Here is an 18,675-nt window from a genome sequence, read left to right as displayed (position 1 = left end):
CTGTATCCATTATCCCTGGGTAAGTGGCTCAAGGATCCACTTCTCTGAGCAGCCCCAGGCCACCAGCCACGCCTCACTGACAGCTCCAGCCCCTGGACAGCAGACAGGACCTGCACCACTGCTTTGCGGGATGCCAAGGGCTAAAATCAAGTGCCTGGTGAAATGTGAACTGGGATGGCCAAAATCCCCCCCTTGGCACCATGGATTTAGCTGAGCTGGGCTGGCTGAGGCTGCAGGAAGGAGAAGATGGGATGGTGGGAGTGGGCAGGATGGGCTGCTCATGGTGAAGGAAACTCCTCAGGCATTAACCTGCCTTGGCAGCAGCACTTCTACCCTGGCAGCCACCTCTGGTCCCTGGATCCTGGAGCTCTGCAGTGGTGGCTGAAAGGGCATTTCCACCCACATGGAGGAGTTGGATGTCCTGGAGCCATACAGTCCTGGGCTGTGTGATCAATGCTCAAGGAAATGTGTGTGCACACATTTGAGCTGTCTCTGTGTTGCTGTTCCTAGGGAACAGTACACAGGGAAGCCAGGCTTCAGCACCTTCTCTGAGTTAAGAAAAACCACAAAATAAACACAGAGGAAGAGCAGCTTGGTGCTGCTCATGTACTCATGTGCTTAAGTCAACTTGCCCCAGGTAGGTGAAATGGAGAAGAGCCCTCAGAATTGGGGTGTGATCAGCTTTTAAAAGGTGAGTGAGTCCTTGTGGTGGGACTGTAGGAGAGCCTCTGTGCTGGGATCTCTGCCTGCCCCGATCCAAGGTTTTATCCCAGAGGGGGTCATGGGCTCTCCTCTGTTGTTTTTCTGTTCTGGCAGGTCTGCTCACCCAGGCACCGAGTGGAGACCCTCCTTCCATCCCTCCTGTGCCTGTGTTTGAGTTATGGATTTTATTGTTCCACTAACATTTATCTAAATGTGCATTGGGGGGAGGGAGGAAGGAGATAAGGAGGGAGGAGGCTGAGGAAAGAATGTGCTTTTGGATTCTGCTAAGCCTCCATCTTATTGCTGGGACTTGCTGTGGGGTTTTGGAATTCATGATCTCAGGGGAGGGCTGGAAGAGCTGTGGTCAGTATGAAACGCTGGTGGGAGGAAACACAGGGATAGGCTGTGCAGAGCCATCCCTCTTCCCTTTTGGTACTGATCTCATGTCCTCTGCCAGCTTATCTCTTGGCAAGGAGGGACCTGACTCAGTTTCCAGGAAGAAGAACTGGAGTGGAGGTGTGGGAATGCTGAGGGTGCAGAGCCCAGCTTGGCACAGGGAGAGATTTTCTGCGTGGATGTCTCGGAGTGTTTCTGGGTTTGCCCTCACCTGCACAGCCATGAGGTGGGCACATGGAGTAGTGATGCCAGGGAAAGGGGGAAAAAGGCCCTGGTTCTTCCACCTGCTGGGACATTCCCTGGGAGGTCTCCAGGAATTGCATGGTAGGAGGAGAGGTCCTCTGGGTCTGTGCTCCAAGTGCAGCTTCACCCCCAGGTCAGTTTGGGAGCAGTTTGTGCATCCCTGGTGCCCACAGGGGAGAAGGGAGTATGGAGGAGAGAGGCCAGATGGCTTCAACTCCCAGAGGCTGGAGGATGTCTGTGGCCACAGGATGCAGCTGACAGTTTCCAAGGTGCTAATTTTGGGCTTGGTACTTCCCAGCCCCAGAGCTGGCCTCTCCCAGGGGCTGGCAGATGAGGCAGAGGTGGAGATACTGCACTGCACAAGGGAGAACTGTTGTGTGGGTGAGGTTCTGACCATGGGGAGAGGTGGAAAGTCTTGAGGAGGGCCAGAAGGAGAAGAGGAATGATGGTCAGGGCATGGTTGAGTTGTAGCCCTGTGATCCAACCCTTCCTGTGCTTGTTGTTTGCCATCAGAGTGGACTCCAGGATCCCATTACCATTTCCCTGGGCTTGAATTTGTTTTTTGGTGTGGTGGTGAAGGCTTGCATGGCGAGAGGGAGCCATGGTGAGTGGAGAAGAGAAGGAAAAGGATGAGCTTTCTTTTCCTAGGAAACACAAATGGATGGAGCAGTATTTCTGAACAAACAAAGTCTCTCCTCCCTGTCTCCTGGAAGCTGCATTATCAGAGCACCATCACTGTCCCCTCTCTTCTCCTTCCCCCCTCCAATGAACAGGAATTAAAAATACAACTAATAAAACCCTTTTACTTTCTCCAGCAGGAGGGGAAAAAAAAAAAAAAAAAAAAAGCAAAGCAGCCTTGAAAATGCTAAAGGACATAAAGGGCATTCATGAAAGGGTTGGATGGTGGTTATTGCAGCAGGGGGAAAAACATTATTTCACTGTGCAGATAAAAGGAAGTGGAAAAGCAGCATATTTATAGCTGGGGAGCCTGGATTCCTTGTTAAGCCGCTATTATCAAATTAATGTCAAAATGCATCAAACAGGCACGAGTGTTCTGGGCCCCTTATGCAAAGTGCTTGCAAATTGGTTACAAATACATTTGTTTACAGGGGACGAGGCAGGATCGAGCTAATTAGTCATTGTAGCAGGGCTGTTTTGTGTCTTTTTTTTTTTTTTAACATTTTTTTGGCAATTACACAAACAAGCTGTTTTGAAGTATAAATACACGCTGCATTACAGCCCCTTTAAAGGGGAATCAAATGGGAATCGTGGGATGCAGAGGGCTCGGTGTGAGTGGTGTGGAGCATCGTGGTGGAGCATCGTTCTCTCCTGCCTGGATGCAGCAGGAATGCCACACTGGGCACTCAGCTCTGGGTTGTGGTGTGGAAACCCATCCCTGGGCATCGGGAGGATGGATGTGGGTGGGAAGGGAACCACTTGGGTTTGGGTCTGAACCCCCTCATATGGGGCACGGTGTTGTTTTCATACAGGACCTGTGTTAAGGTTTCAGCTGCCCACCTCTAGCATGGGAATTCCCTTTGGGCCTGGGATATTTTGGGGTGTTTTTGGGTGCCAGCAGCAGCTGCCAGCTCAGGGTGTGAAGCACCTTGTGCCCAGCTGGTGGGTACTGCCAGTTTTGGGGGATGCTTGGATGTAGAGAGCATCCCATGGATGCTTGAACAAAGGAATCTGGAGTGAGCTCTCCCAGGTGAATGTGTCCTCAAGGCTTCTTGAACAAAACCACAGGCTGCACCTCCCAAACCCGTTAATGAGGAAGGGAAGCAGGGGAGCTTATCTGATCCTCAGTGTGGGAATGGTTGGGGAATTTGGTTGGGGGGCAGATGGAAACTTCCTGCTGCCCTGCATCTTAATACACCGAATTCTGGGAGTAAATCACACCTCTGCCACTCAGGGAAGCTGCTAATTGAATCTGCTCTGGTGGGAGAGGATAAAGCCAAGAGGCATTTACCACCATTATTTTTAATTTACTAAGAAGGAGAAAAGAGAGAGGAAGGAACAGGTTGTGCCCCTCTCATGTTGGAGGCCCTGACATTTCTGGGCAGAAGGTGCAAAAACCCCACGGCTACTTCTCCATTTGGATTTGTTTGTGGTAATCTGCCCTTCAGGCTGAAATAACCCTTCTGAGCAGGTCCTGCACTCCCAGAGGTGCTGGGAACATTGAGTTTAATGCCATCATAAAACCCTGTCATGGGTGGGAACAGAACAGGAGAAAATCTCAGAGGACCAAGAGCAGTGGAGAGTGCAGGGCTTTCCCCAGCCTCCTGCAGGAGCTCGATGTTTGCACCAGGTTTTATTCTTTTAAAACTCAAGGTAACATTTCTCTTCACCTTGGACCTGCTTTCCAGTGCTACCTTCAAACCCCAAACCCCTCGTTACCATTGTTTTGCCTTGTTGGCTTTGTTGGGCTCATTTGCCATGGGGAGTGTGACCCACTCCATTGGGATCAGGGGCTGTGATTTTGAGGAATGTTTCCATTTCCAGGATAATCCTACCCCTGCCCTACAGGATGTGCAGGAGCACAGCTCAGCTGGTCAGCAAATGTTGTGATCAGGCTCTGCCTCCTGCCCAGTTGTTTCAATCAGGTCGTGTCTCTCTCCATTTACAGCAGGGCTGTGGTGTGACTGTCAGCTCTGTGATTGTTGGTGACCCTCCCACAGGATCCTGCTCTGCTTTGAGCACTCGGTGTTTCACACTTGCTTTTCTTATGCAGGGGTGTTCCAGCATCTCCTTGCTCTGATAGCTGGGAGCAGATCTGGAATGCTCTGGAATTTCCACCCTCTGTAATTACAGTCACTCTGGCCATCCTCTCCCTTGGAGAAGACTGTGGAGACCCATGGATTTGCTTTGATGGAAGGGGATGATGGGGCACAGACCTGTGCTTGATTTCCTTCTCCACTGTTAATTAACATAATGAAGGTGCAGCTTTTTCTGGGGTTTGTGGCAGTGACTTCCAGGCTGCCTGGCAAACCCCTCGGTTTCCAAAAGTGCCCAGAGTACCCAAGGGCCTTCCTTGGCGTGTCCTTGGATGTGTCCCTCAACAGCCTTGGTCCCTCAACAGCCTCCTGTGCCATGGCCAGAGGGATGGAAGCACTGCCTTCAGTCCTGTCTCCTGCATTCCCCAGAGAACAGGATGTTCCATAGGATTGAGGTGTCCAGGGTTTCTTCAACACTTGCAATAGAGGAAAACATCACAGCTGTCCTGCCCTGGTGCTTGTTGAGCTAAAGGGAAAGAATGAAGGCATTTCCTCGAGGCTGAGGGACAGGATTTGGGTGTTGGCCATGGAAGTGATGGTCTCTGAGGTGGGAGCGAGTGCTGGGGTGCAGAGCCCGGGAGGGGAGCGTGCTGCACGACAAGGCTGCGGAACCCAGCCTCCTCTTCCTCTCGCTGGGAATCCCACATGGGCAGCACGAGGGCTGAGCTGGGCTGTGGAGGGATGTGGCCTCTCCTGATAAGAGGCTCTGGTTCCTGCTGCTGCAGATTTACAGCCTGGGAGCGGGCTCTGGGTGCTGTGCTTCACGGGGCTGATTTATCACAGCCCGGGGTGGCAGCTGCTTCCCTCTCTGCTCCCCGCTGCCTGCACGGCGAGTTACGGCTGTGAGACTCAGCCAGGGTGAGGCAAAGGCTCAGCTGAGGTCTCCACACGGTGGGACACAGATGGGAGCAGGTCTCTCTGTTGTCTGTGGCTTGGAGAATGTCCCCATTGCAGCACGGGGAGGGCTGGGACCATCAGGCTCCCCAGGGAGGGGCTGTCCCATGGCAGCAGGGATGTTTCCAGCTTTCAATCCCCGGTCCCGCATGCTGGAGCCCACCCAAGTGACCCATGTGGGAGACCCAGGACCATAACCAGCCCCACCAAGCAATGCCTGTGCTGCCCAGTTGTTTTCCATGTGTCCCTTTGATTTGACAGTGCCAGGAGGGGTGAGCTGCAGTGGGTAAGGAGGGGGAGGATGATGAGGAAGGAAAGGTCAGATGCCATCACTGCGCTCCCAGCTCCTGCCTGGGTGAGCTTCCCGGCTCCTCTGGTTTGTTTTAGAGGCAGCATGGGGGCCCCAGATCCCTGCAAACCCTCCTCGCTCTGGGTTTTATTGGCATGTGGAAATAGTTTTGTCTGGTTTCAGATCTGGCTGATCACTGACTTTCCTGCTGCCCTCCCCCCGAAAAGGGCTGACAACCAAGGGCGACCCAACCGCACTCATCTTCCTCCCGCTTTCTTCTTTCTCCCCACATTGTTCTCCGAAATCCCAGCTGCTGCTTTTCCCTCCTCCCTTTCCTATCCTCTCACATCAGCTGGGATGGATCTATCTGTGTTTTGTATAAAAGCTCTTTCTTGTTGTCTGTGCTTCTCCCCCCATCCTGGGGCTGTTGGGGTGCCCCATCCTCTCCTTGGGGCCGTGCAGGGACAGGAGCTCTGGCCACCCTCGTTGTCACCCCCAGGCTGGCAGTGGAGCAGGGGGAAGCCTTGGCAGGGGTTGAGGGCATCTCCAGAGTCCTCATTTTGCTTCTCTGACAGAGAAACTTGGCAGATCCTGGGGCCAGAAGCACCACATTCCTCCTGTATGTCTCACCGGTGAGGCACTGAGGTGGGGGATTCCTGGTGAGCCAGCTCCTGTAGGGTGGGACGGGATGGGATGGGGCAGGGCAGGTCTCCTCGTGTCCATGGGCTGCTCCCTGATCTACTCAGGCTCGGGATGGTGCATTTCTGTGCCCGTGCCTGGCTGCAGCTCCCACCAGCCCAGCCCAGCTGCATTCAGGCAGATCCCAGGGGACCCTCTGGCATCAGCAGGAGCCTCCACCCTGGGGAGCTCCTCATGGGGACCCCAGCCCTGGGATTCTGGGGTGTCCCTGGCTCAGTTGGGGGTGGATGCCGAGATTCCTTCTGTGCTTCCTTTGGGTCTTGCCCCCCAGGGCTGGGAAAGGGGGCACAGCCAAGGCAGTGCACAGAGACCAAGCAAGGGCTGGAGGGCCATTGGTACCTGGAGAGACTCTTGGTGTGAGCTGGTCAGGGAGTCCCCAGTGTCCCCCTCACCATTCCTGCCCACTGGCTCCCCTTCCCAGTGCTCAGTGGCTTTTTCCACCTCCAGTCTTCCCACCCAGCATGACAAAGGTCCCTGGGCAGCCTTAGAAGGGAACAGGAATCTCTCCTGGACTTCTGAGCCCTGGGCTTGTTCCCTGTTCCCAAACCCCTGCCATGTCTCCCCTCCTGCCAGAGACACTGGCTGCCCCCCCTGCCAGCGTGCAACAAATCACTCCCTCATCAAATCTGGGTGAAACATCGTGGATTAACTCACCAAGACTGCACAGGCTGTCCCAGCTGGGATGGAAGTGGCTGCATGCTGAGGATCATCCTGGGATGTTCCTGAGGAACATCCTGGGAGTCAGCAGGGACCAGGTGAGGGTGAGGAGCATCTAGAGGAAGGCAGCAGGTAACACCCACAAGCGAGTCCCCCTTTTAGTAGGGAAAATCTGTGGGCTTCATCCTCCTTTGGGTGGGCTCTGGCAGGCTGGAAAGCAGCTGGTGTGGGTCTGGAATCTCCTTCTTCCCCATGGGACTGCGCCTCCGAGTCAGCATCTCCCGAGGTGATCGCTTTCCTCCTTTCTCTTTTTAAAAATAATTTTAAATGCATGACTGGCAATTCAAGAGAAAACAGAAGAACAGCTGGTATTGCTGAGGATCTCAGCCCAGCCAGAGGAGACGTGTTCCTTTTGTGGAATCAAACATCCGTCAGGGAACAGTCATGCAAATTTATTTCGCTTTTCTTCTTTTTTACCTGTTCCATTGATCCGGAGCCTGTAGCAGTTGGCTCATGGAGAGACAGGTTTGTTAATTCAGGAGCCTTGCAAAGCCTCAGTGGGTGAGGAGGGGACTTTGCCAGAGCTCCTGGTTCGGGGGGATGCTTTGTGCTGTGTCTGGGGACCGTGGCACCGAGACACAGCCCTCCAAAGGAGAGGGGAGAGAGGTTTGCTGTGTCCCTGGGCACTGTGCAGGCTTGGAGTGGCCCTGGGAAGGCAAGAGAGTGGCTGCCAGCTCTGCCAAAGCTGCTTCCCACCACGGGAGGGGACAAGGACACTTGGTCACACTGCTGGGACAGTCACCACCAGCCCTGAGGAGTAAATGTGAGTTAAACCCTTAAAATCACAAGATGGGCTTTAAAATATCCAGCTGTGAGATTGTATTTGATTTTATCACTATTATTAGGCTCTTCAGTCCATCTGGATGTTTTCAGGAATCACCTGCCAAGCTCCTCTTGGCAGGTGGGAGGTTTAGGGTCCTGTCACTTCCAGCAATTCATGTTGAGGAGAGGTGACTCCAGCCTGACTGCTGGGATCCATGGCTGTGCCTGTGGGAAGGTGTCAGGCTGCCCTGCGTGGTCAGAGCCTCCAGAGGATCCCAGGTGGTTTGGGTTGGAAGGGACCTTAAAGATCATCTCTTTCAAACCCCCACGTTGCTCCCTGTCCTTAAGCCTTCTCCAGCAGTCTCATCTCCTGGGAATGAAGAGCAGATGGAACTGCCTGGGGAAGGGCCAGAGGCTGCTGCTCTCACTGCTCTAGGGGATCTTCTGCTCCAGGCAAGGGAAGAGCCAAACCCACCTTGGAGCAGGAGCAGGTCCAGTGTCTGGAGCCTGAGAAGCCTCTCTGTGCAGTCCCTGTGGATTCTCTGCATCCCTGCAACTCTGCTGTTCTCATTTCCTGCTGGAAGCATTGCTTTGTCCTCCAAGAAAATTTCTTTTTTGCTTGGATTGAGTGTTTGGTATTTTTTCCCCGCAAAGCCCTTCTCTGTGTCTCTTCACTGCAGGCAGCAGGGCCAAGCCCTTGGCTGATGAGTCCAGATGAGTTCAGACACCTGTGGGTGTCCCCACCACTGTCCCCAGCACGTGGGCTTGTGTGGCTGTGGAGGAGCCTGCAGCTGGCAGAACCAGGGAGATGCCTCATTAAAGCAATTTGGGAGATGCTCATCCGCACAGAAATCTGAATTCATTCTGCTCTCGCTGCCTCTCCTTCGTCTCCTCTTCCTTGAGCAGAGGAATTCTCTGGAAGGGAAGCTCAGGGATGTCCAGGGGCTCTTGGCTGGGAAGGGAGCGGGTGGAAACCCAAGGCTCCGGTGCCTCCTCCACATCCCTGCGGCCGCGGGCGTTCCCGGCACCGCGGATGTGAAATAATCCCAACGACTCCTGACGATGATCCTCGCTGTAGTTCCAGGTATCACCTCCTTTCCCCGGGCTTTTCCTCAGCCCAGCAATGTCTTGTCTGAATAACTCACCTAAGAATTCAGGATGGCAAATAAATACGGGATAATTGCTAACAGCTCGCAGGCAATCCGCTGCCAGAGCACGGCTAAACTCACGGTGAATTATTAATCCGCTATGAATTATTTGCCCGGCCCTGCTACGGAAGAAAAGCTCCTTCCCAACCTTTGCCTGATGAATGGGCTGGGGGCAGCTCTCTGGGTGCTGACTCAGCCCTTTCCCAGCTCCCTGCCTGCTCCTGCAGCCCCTGGGTAGTTCCTAAAGCTCTGGCTGTCCTTCAGGGTGGGTATGAGGATCTCACTCCCAAACCATCCTGTGGCTGCACAATTCCATCTCTCCGTGGCGGTCACACTCTGCCTCCCTCTGTGAGATCTTTGGTTTGGGGAGGTGGAGAGGGCTCCTTGCTGTTCTTCCAACCTACAAGCCCTGGAAAGAGCTGCTGATGCAGGGATGGAGTCACAGATGGAATCAGAGCAGGGATGCAGGCTGGAGACTTCTTGGGGGATCCTTGCTGGCTTTAATGTCACATTGCTGTGAAATGATCCATGGTGACATCCTTCATCCCTCTCCATCCATGAGGATGTTCCTCATCCCACCTGGGCCAAGCCAGGTGCTGGGAGCTCTCTCCTGCCCACGGATGAGGGGTGATGGCCTCCGTGGGCTTGTGGGATCCCACTGCCCACTTCTCCCCCCAGGAAACAGAAAAATGACCCTCAGAGGTGAGGAGCTGCTGGCCTGGGCTCATCAATCTCCATTTGCATCCGAAGAAGAAGGAAAAAAAAAAGAGATTTAAGAGCAAGATCAATATTGAAAGAGCCTGTCTTTTTTTCTTTTCCCTGTGCTCCTCTGGGAGTGGGAAACTCAAGGCAGGTACTGGGAGTAAATCCTCCTGGCTACCTGGATGTAAATCAGGAGGGAGGTGATGGATTTATGGGAGTCCAGCCTGATTTACACTCCTGTGTCTGGTCCCCGCAGGTCGGCGTGTGGCCCTGGGGAGGTGAAGTGCTGGAAGGGGATGGAGCCACCACCACCTCCAGCTGGGGCGAGGTGGGACTGGGGCTGGTGTGGGGGTGACTTTTCTGTGCTTTGTCAGCCCAGTGCAGGGAATTTAGGACGTCTTTGCCTCTTCCTGCTGGAGTTCAGGAAACACCCGCTCGAACCCAAGCGCCAAAGCGAAGGAATGCCCTGCTGGGGACTGACTTTGTAGCTTGGTGGGGAAAAAGGCTTTGGAGTGATGCTTTCCCCCTCCAGCCCTCCTCCTGTCACATCCCAAGAGCAGGTGAGACTTGCTGGTGGCAGGGTTGGTGTATCTGTGGAAGAGGAGAAGACTCTTCCTTCGGAAAATCCTCCTCTGAGAACTTTGGGAGGCCCGGGGATGGTGATGGGGGAGTTGTCCCAGCTCTGGGGCTCCCCTCTCCAACCCTCCCGTGTCCCTGGCCGTGGCAGGGCTGGAGCAGGCACCGGGAGCTCTTGTTATTCCTCTCATGCAGCAGGAAGGATTTCTGCGAGTGCCATAAACCATCACGTGGGCAGAGCCTGGGTGAGCTCTAATTGCTTCTATTTGCATAACGAGGCGAGGCTCAGCATCCTGCTGATATTTGAAAGAGGAAAATCAAAATCAGTTCTAGATAAACAACTCCCCCCTCCTTCCCCAGCCCCTGCCCCCCACTCCTAATTTGTGCATTTTTCCCTCCCCTTAATGCAGGTTTTTCAGGTCTTTGGTCTCCTCAGGAGCAGCGAGACCACCCCCTGGGACCCCTTCAGCCAAACCTGGGTGTCCCTTGGCCCTGGGAGCACCCTGGGCATTGCCAACCCTTGCTTGGCCCCCATGGCTTTGGGCTCTGGAGGGGCAGCTCTCCTGGTTGGGGTTCCAGGGGGTTTCCGTGCTTCTCTCTGCAGGGGGATGGTGCCTTGCTCACTCAAGGCCAGGTAACAAACACCAAGCAAAAATGTGTGGTGTGCCTTCCTTGGGGGATGAGGAAAAGGGGCTCCTTCCTCCTCCTCTTCCTCCCCAGCATGAGGGTTGGTGTCCTCTGAACCCTTCTCTGCCCTTTGAGGGAGAAGTGCTGACTCCAGATGTTTCCCTAAATGAGAACCTTCTGCAAACAGTGATGGATTAGATTAGATTTTAGGAAGAAACTCTTCCCCATGAGGGTGGTGAGACCCTGGCACAGGGTGCCCAGAGAAGCTGTGGCTGCCCCTGGATCCCTGGAAGTGTCCAAGGCCAGGCTGGACGGTGCTTGGAACAACCTGAGATAGTGGAAGGTGTCCCTGCCCATGGCAGGGGGTAGAATGAGATAATCTTTGGGGTCCCTTCCTTCTGGGACTTGGTTATTTTTGCTTTTTTGGCCCATCCATATTCAGGGCCCCTCAGCCTGAAGTGGGGCTGGAAGGATGGAGCAAACCTGGCTGCTGGCATTCACTGCTCCCTCTGCTCTCCTGCCTGTGCCAAGCATGTGGCTGGGGCTGCTGCCTGCATCCCTGTCCTGGGCCATGAGAATTCCCCCTTCCCTTGGCCCTTGTGGTGTGTGAAAACCCTCGGTCATGCCAGTGTGCCCAACAGCAGTGGGGCAGCAACATTTCCCCCAGCCCCTCCTCACCCTCCTGGTCCCACAGAAGCTGCCTGGGGCAGGATGGAGAAAAGGAGAAGGATCCTCAAAGGTGGGAAGAAATCTCTGCTGCAGGGAGATGGGGTGGGGGAAGAAAAGGAACCAGAGGAGCAGGAGACACCTGGTGCTGCACATGGGGGCTGTGTGTGCACACAGCAATTTCCCATCAGCCTGATGAAAGGACCAGGAGCTCTTGAAGCTGAAGCCAAGGTGAGTAACCTGTGGCTGTCCCAGGGCTGCTGGGGGGAAGAACTCTTTACTCAGGAGCAGCAGGGGTGCTCTGCCAGGAGCTGGGACGTTCAGCTCTTCAGTCACAGCTTGCCAGGAGGGGTTGGGTTGCAGCATCCCACCTGTGCTGGGAGGAGGGATGCTGGCCAGGCACCTCCACCCTCATCCCCACATTGCTGGTCCAGGGGGATGCAGGATGGAGAGGGTTTCCCTCCTTGCTGGGTCTCTGTGGCTGAGCTGGGAGTCCTGGCCATGGTGGGGCTCCCCAGGGCTTCAGTAGAGGGAAACACAGCCCAGGTTCCAGCTGGGAAACTGGGACTTTGTGCTGGCCTGGGCAAGGCTTCCCTATCCCAGCCAAAGCTTCTCTGGTGCCTCCTGCCCCAGCAGCAGGAGGATTTTTCCTCCTCTCATATGGAAAAGCATCTCCCACCACCATCACACAGCTCCTTTTGCCCTTCCTGGGATCTCACTTGCACCTCCAAATTTCCAAGGGCTTCCTGGGCTCTCTATTCCCCCCCTCCACGTTGCGTTTGGGATTTGTATTTCATTCTTATTTATCTCTCCATAGGTTTGTCCCTGTCATTGCTGCTGTTCCCAGCTTTCCAGCAGGTTTGCTCTGCAGAGAGCTGCAGGTTGGCTATGAAATATGACAAAGCGTTCATTTAAATGCACACCATGATGTCGGTGAGTCCATTAGGGGAATTAATTTGAATGGCTGGCGTTTAATAAACAGCCTTGTTCCTCCTCTCCACACACAGCCCCCACCCCACCACTGCTGGCAGCTTGGTTAAAAAACCCCCACATGTGGATATTGGAGGGAGAGGGGAGCAGGTATCGGGGTCTGGAGCAGGGAATGGGGGGGGATAATAAGAGAGATCTGGTGTTATATGAGGAATTGCAGTTTGTTTTGTTCACAGTAAAAAAAAAAGCACATGTGGAAGGGGTTTGGGCTCTCAGGGTGTTTGGTGCATGGAGAAAACGGGGAGGGGGCACAGGGAGGACACGCTCCGGCCGGAGGGTCCCAGCCTGGCTCCGAGCACGCCAGGCTGGGGGGAAGAGAGGGGGCTCAAAGGATGTTGCTCCCCATATGGTGTGTATTACAAGCTCCTTTCTAGTTGTAAAGATTAATTTAAAGCCTTTCTCACCTCCCCCCCATCCCTCTTCCATTGACAAATGAACATCTGGGCTGAATGCTGCCCAGATCCTAATCAAAGCATTTTTCCAGGGCCGTTGTCTGCCTTTATGGCTATCTGCTCTTCGGATGCTCTGCAGTTCCAATGCACTTGGCAATTCAGCCTGTAAATACCCCTCCCCAGGATTTATGATTGGGGATAATGTGATTTTTCTCTTTGCCTCTGGATTCGTTTGTTTGGTTTGGTTTAATGACATTTCCTTGTCTCTGCATAAGTGAGGGCACGCAGGGAATTCTCTTCCCTCCCCTCTTTGCAGGGAGTTATTAGCAATGAACAAAACTGGCTTTTTTGGGGGGCTGATGGGCACACATCAAGGGGGCAAATCCAGCCCTGAATTCCTGCTGAGCACCCCTGGTCATCCCAAACCATCTATTTTTCCTACAGAAGCTTGTTTTTCAGGATTTTTGAGAAAGCAGCTTTTCACCAAAGCAAAGCTGAGCCCTTTCCACAATATTCAAGGGCTTCTTCATCAGGGAGAGGCAGCACAAGACACAGCCCAGTGTGGAAAAGCTGTTTGCTGCCCAAAATGGGGTTCAAGAAGCCAAATGAGGTTCTTGAAAACTGGGGAGTGCTGTTGCTCAGATCCCATTCCCACCACACTTGATTTTCCCCCTGCAGGCTCCATTTTGGGAGTTAAAAGTTTAATATATAAGACCCAGCTAAGATGTTGAATGTTTTTTGTAGTGTCCCAGGTGCTGTAGGAAAGGATGTAGGAAAGGGGAAAAAGGCAGGAAAATCCCTTTAGGGCAAATATAGGGAGTTGGAGGGGTTGTGGTGTGGGGTTGCTGTGTTGATCCCTGTCCCTGAATGAGGAGAGAGCTGGGAAACACAGAGCTGATGGGTTTGGGGTATGTCCTGGGTGTATTTATTCCTGAAGAAATCCAGCCTCCAGGACCTGGGCTTCCTTTGACAGGGCATGGAGACTGGTGGATTTCCCCAATGGATGCTTTCAGGAGGGTGTGTGAGTTCAGTCCATTTAAACCACCATGGAGAGGCTGTGTTTACACAGAAAGTGCAGGGGGTAACGGCACCAGTAATTAAAAACTCTCCTAAATGAGATAAAAAAAATCACTGGAGTGGAAAGTGCCTGGCTGTTCCTCCTTGGCCCTCCAGGAAAAGGTGCAGCCTGGATTTTGGTGATGCAGGGTTGAGTACCATCCATCACCGGGACCCTCCCCACTCCAGGGTGTCACTGGGGAAGCTGAGGAACATCACAGGTGCTGGGCTTGATTTTCCTAAGAAACTCTGGGTTTCTCACAAATCTGATGAGTCTGGATGAAGAAGGAAAATCCCTGAAAATGGATCTGGGATTGTGAAGAGCCAGAGCTGGACTCCTGAAGGGTGTGGGGCTGAAATGACCCCAGCACTGACCCTGGCTGAGGACAGCCACCCATGCAAAGCTCCAGAGGTAAAGAAACACCTTCCTGAGCATCCAGAGGAGACTTTGGGGTGAATTTTCATTTCTCTGCGTTTTTGATGTTGATTTTTAGAGCACTCAGCACTCTCTTTTTCCTCCCTTTCCTCCTGATTCCCCAAAAATGAGCAGTAAGACAGTGAAGCCTGGTGTCAGTCCATCCTGAGCCAGGGTATCCCCATGGGGAGAGAGCAGCCCTGGCAGCCCCGGGGCTGAGGCCAGGGGGATTTGTGGAGTTTCACACCATCCATCCCTGGGTCACCTCAGCGGGGTGAGGTGAGAAGGAGGACTGGGTGCTGAGGGGCATTGTGGCCGAGGAGGCTTTTTGGGAAGGGAGAGGAGAAGGCGTGGAAGGTGCTGGGGAGCCTTCCTCGATGTCCCCAGGGAGGAGGAGGCGATCCCCGGCAGCCGCGTCGGGAGAGGGCGGCCGGGGCCCCGCTGCCGAGAGGGGATTTGCAGCTGAACTCTGCTCGGAAAGTCGCTCCCAGCCTTTTCTCCTTTCTTTCTGGATTTAAGGCAGCTTCCAAATTCCTGCGCAGCCAAATCCTGCCTGGGACTGCCAGGAAACCCGGCCAGCAGCAAGTACGTGCCGTTTCTGTACCCACAGCACAGCCAGGGCTGCTGCTGTCCTGCGGCTGATGCTGACGGGACGGAGCTCCAGCCCTCCCGAGGATCCCGTCCCTTCCCTGTCTGCCCCCCTGCCCCGGCTGCTGCCCGGGGGTCACCCCTCCTTCATCACCGCCTTTTTATACCCCAAAACACCCCATCCCGGACTCCCCAAACCTTAACATCCTCCCTCCCCGTAACCTCCCACCCAGCCCATGGAAGGAACACACCGCCTTCATCCCAGCGGGATTTGTGATCCCAGGGATTCCCAGCGCTGCCTGCCATCGCTCTCGACAATCCCGTTTGTTTTGGGGCGCTCCTTCCTCATTTCTTTCTCTCTCAGTCCCTCGGGAGGGTTTTAGGGGAGCACGGAGGTGCAGGGGGCAGAGCCCCGAGGTCACAGTGAAATTTGGTCTCCATGGGGAATGTCGGGGAAAGTGGGATCGGGAAAACCCTGCACTGCCGTGCAAGCTCCTGAGCACCGCAGCATTCATCCCCGCATCCCTGAGCGCTTGGAATTCCATGGAATCCACCCCAGCGTGACCCCAAAGCAGCCGTGGGAGAGCTGAGAAGGGGCAGCGCTCGCAGCATCCTCCCGGCCGCGGCGGGGATGCGGAGCGGGCTCCGGCCAAGCCCACCCGTGGGACTCCTGAGCTGCTCTTTCCACCGGTGACTCATGGAAAAACCACTTGTTTTGCAGCGGCTCTCAGCATGTCGGGCGATCCTGCCCCCGTGCCTCTCTCGTCTGTCTTTGTTTTAAAGGATCATTGGTATGAAAACATCTGGGACCCCGACCTTCCTGAGGAGCTCGCTCACCTGAAGGCATTTTCCCCTCTGGATGTGTGCGGGGCTGGCTGTGCAAGCCTGGGAGGCAGTCTGGTCACGCTCCCAGGGTTGAATTTTTTGGGGATTAGTATTTTTGAGTGGCTCTTATACAACGGCGTTGGAAGCTTGGAGGGTTTCCACCGGCTCCTTGCGTGTTGTTTTCCACACTCCTGCCAGCAGCACCAGCTGCACGGGGCCCCCCCAATTCTCCCCAGAAAGGTTTGTGCCACAGCCTGGGGTGATGGGGCTGGGGACTCATCCAGCCTTGTCCTGGATGTCCCCAGTGTCCCCAAGGCCAGGCAGGACATGGAGAAGTGAGACCTCGCTGTGTGGCTTGGCTTCTCGATGCCTCGTAGGAAGCAAGCAGGGTCCCTCGGTAGATTTGGGTTAAAACACTCAGAATGGGAATGATGCTGATTCCCAGCGAGTTCCCAGCACCACACTGCTTCCCAAACTCTCACCTTTCACCGCTTTTTCTCCAAGTCCTTCAGAGGGCAGAGATGGAGCACGGCCCTTTCCCAGTGGGACCGGCTCATCCCAGACACGGCTGCAGCAGGAGTCTGGGCCAGCTCTGAATTTAACTGAATTGGCTCTTTTAAAATGTTTTTTCTTGGAAACAGGCATTGAGAGGGATGTTCTGTGGTGCTCCCTGCTGTGTACCACACCTTCACCCTTTCCTCAGAGAGCACTGACCGTGCCACTGCTCTCTGGAAAGCACATCAGCAATTGTTTTTTCTTTTTTTTTTTTTTGAGGGGGGGGTGATGTTTTAGTTTGGAATCTGACATGGAAAATCATTTCCAAACCCCCAAATTAGAAACAGAATAATAATACAGAGGCTTGTTTTGGAGGAGGTGGTGTGTGTCATCCCACAGCAATGAGAAACTTGTGCTGGAGAGGAGCAAAGAGCTGTGATTTGTTTTTTTAACACTCCCCAAAGGACTGATGTGGCTCTGGGATGCTGCTCCTGCTCCCTTGTACCCATGGATGGGGAGGGGAGAGTTGCTGTGGGCAGGGGGTGTCCTTACATCATGTGAGGGGCTGTATCACCCAATATCGTTGTTCTTACACTCGGTTTTGTGGAGAAAAGGGAATTGTGCCGTGTGGTTTTCTGCCTTGCCCTTCCCTAAGGAGTTGGGATGGAGAGCTGATGTTCAGGGCTGGGACAGGAGCCAGTATTTTGCCATGCTGGGCTGGAGGGAGGGATGAGCAGGTGATGCTTTCTCCTTGGGATTTTCTATTTTGAATGCTGTGGATTAGAGGGAATTCACTGCGAGTTGCTCTCCCTGTGGTCTCTCTCTCCCAGAAAACATCAAGTCCTATGAAAACTGAGTCGGACTCAGAAAGAGAAGTCATGCTGAGGCAGGAGCTAGTCCTGCCTGAGATGGGCTCACTGGCCACTGCAGCATTGCCAGAACACCCTTAAAAATAACATATTTTTAAAAATTGTGACATTTAAAAACATTTAAAAAAGGTTTCCTCATGTGTGGGACCGGTGGTTGCTCGGCCAATTTAAAGGCTGAATTCCTGTTCAGAGGAACCTTCACCCCTCTCTTGCTCTCTCCCTGTTGATTATAACACATTCTACACCCCAAATCTGTGCCCAAGCCGGGGTGCCCCATCTGCCTTTGGGATGTCCTCAGGACACATCCTGGGGGGGACAGGTCTGCATGGAGCCATTCCCTGGGATTTAATAAGACACTTATTGTATGTTAAATATCAAGGGCTGATAGGAAACATGTGTCCCGAGGATTAACAGCCGTGTAAAAGATAAAGCCACGAGTTAAACCTCCAAACAGCGTGTTTCAAATAACCCTTCAGGCTGCAGTCTGCACTATTGGGGTAACCAGGACTGGGATGGGGAAGGTAAAATGTGTACTGCTCCAAAAGAGTCCTTGGGATGGGCTTGGAACTGGGTTTTCTCCCAGCAAGGTGATGCCCAGGGATGCCGGATCACGCAGGGGTGACATCAGCTCCTGCTTCTCCCATTTCTTCCTCCATTTCCACCTCTCCCCCTTCTTCTAATGTGTTTTTTTCCTATTTTTTTTTTTTTTCCCAGGCCCCAGTTTCTCCCCTGTCGAGGCAAACGCTTTGGCTAATTAGCAAAACGTGTCAAAGAAAATGATTAATGTCCCAGGAGGAGGCTGAGCTGCCTTTGTGCCAGCATTGCCTGACTTGTGCTCTTAAAGGTTTTATTAAAAGATAAGGGAGCTCGTGACGGGTGAGCAAAGCGTGTTAAAGGGTCGGAGAAGCAGGGGATGTGGGGCAGATTGGGGTCACCCTCGGAGGGAGAGGCCAGGGCTCGTGTTTCCCTGCCTCTGTGCACCACCGTCACCGCGGTGTCTGGCCTTGGCAGGGGAAAAGACTTTAAAAAAATGGCTGAATGGCTCCTTTATTCTTCCAGGGGCAGGTAACTCAATCTCCTCGGCTGGGCCATGAATGTTGCAGTGTTACTGGGCTCTGTGAGAGCGATGCTTTAGGGGGTCTTGGGCATCCCAAGGTGAGGCTGGGATGCTGAGGATCGGGCAGAGCCAGGCTTGTGCCCAGGACGGTGGTGGCAGCAGGGACAGAGGTGCTTGGGTAAGGGTTTGATGGCCAGAGAGGTGCCCATGGTCAGGATTGAGCCCAGTGGGACAGCCCTGACCTGTTTGCTGTGAGTTGAGACCCCAATCCCAGCTCCCTCCTGGCCATCCCAGGGCCAGGTGGGCAGCAGGGGCACAGGAGGGAACCAGAAGCAGGGTCCCACTGGGCTTCTGCCAGGACCATGAACCACAGCACCCAACTGTCCTCATCTCTCTAGGCTTTGGACATGTTTTCAGCAACCCTCAAAATATTCTTGCAAACCAAACCCCTTAAACCCCCCAAAACCAGCAGCTCTTGCAGGGGGGTCTCGCAAAAGTCAAAAACTTCTCCGCAGCTCCACTGTGGGATCACATAAACCAGAGGCAGCAGTGCCAGAGCATCCTTTTGCCATGCCAAAATCCCGTCTGGAACAGCAGCCTGGGAACAGGGAGAGGGTGAGAGTGGTGGGAGAGCCATCAGCAGCACTCTGGTTATTTTATCAAACCCAGCAGACATTGATGTCTGCAGCCACAGAGGCCCAAACCCCTGGATGCACATCAGAGGGGTTTTGGGAGGGGGCACAGCTGGCAGGAGCTTCGGGAGGGGCTGCAGGAGCTGCTCCGTGAGGTTTTC

General features: G+C 54.0%; 1 long non-coding RNA gene across 1 annotated transcript; it reads left to right on the top strand.

Moving 5' to 3' along the window:
* The first annotated feature begins 10,830 nt into the window (after window positions 1–10,830).
* LOC117245136 lies at window positions 10,831–17,698 on the top strand. The gene is made up of 2 exons (XR_004499394.1): window positions 10,831–12,128; window positions 17,540–17,698. It is a non-coding gene; the product is annotated as an uncharacterized LOC117245136 (long non-coding RNA).
* The last annotated feature ends 977 nt before the right edge of the window (window positions 17,699–18,675 follow it).

This window comes from Parus major, chromosome 14 (assembly GCF_001522545.3).
Source record: "Parus major isolate Abel chromosome 14, Parus_major1.1, whole genome shotgun sequence".
Lineage (NCBI taxonomy): Eukaryota > Metazoa > Chordata > Aves > Passeriformes > Paridae > Parus > Parus major.
The sequence above is the reverse complement of the archived record's forward strand: the minus strand, read 5'-3'. Positions and strand labels throughout refer to the sequence as shown.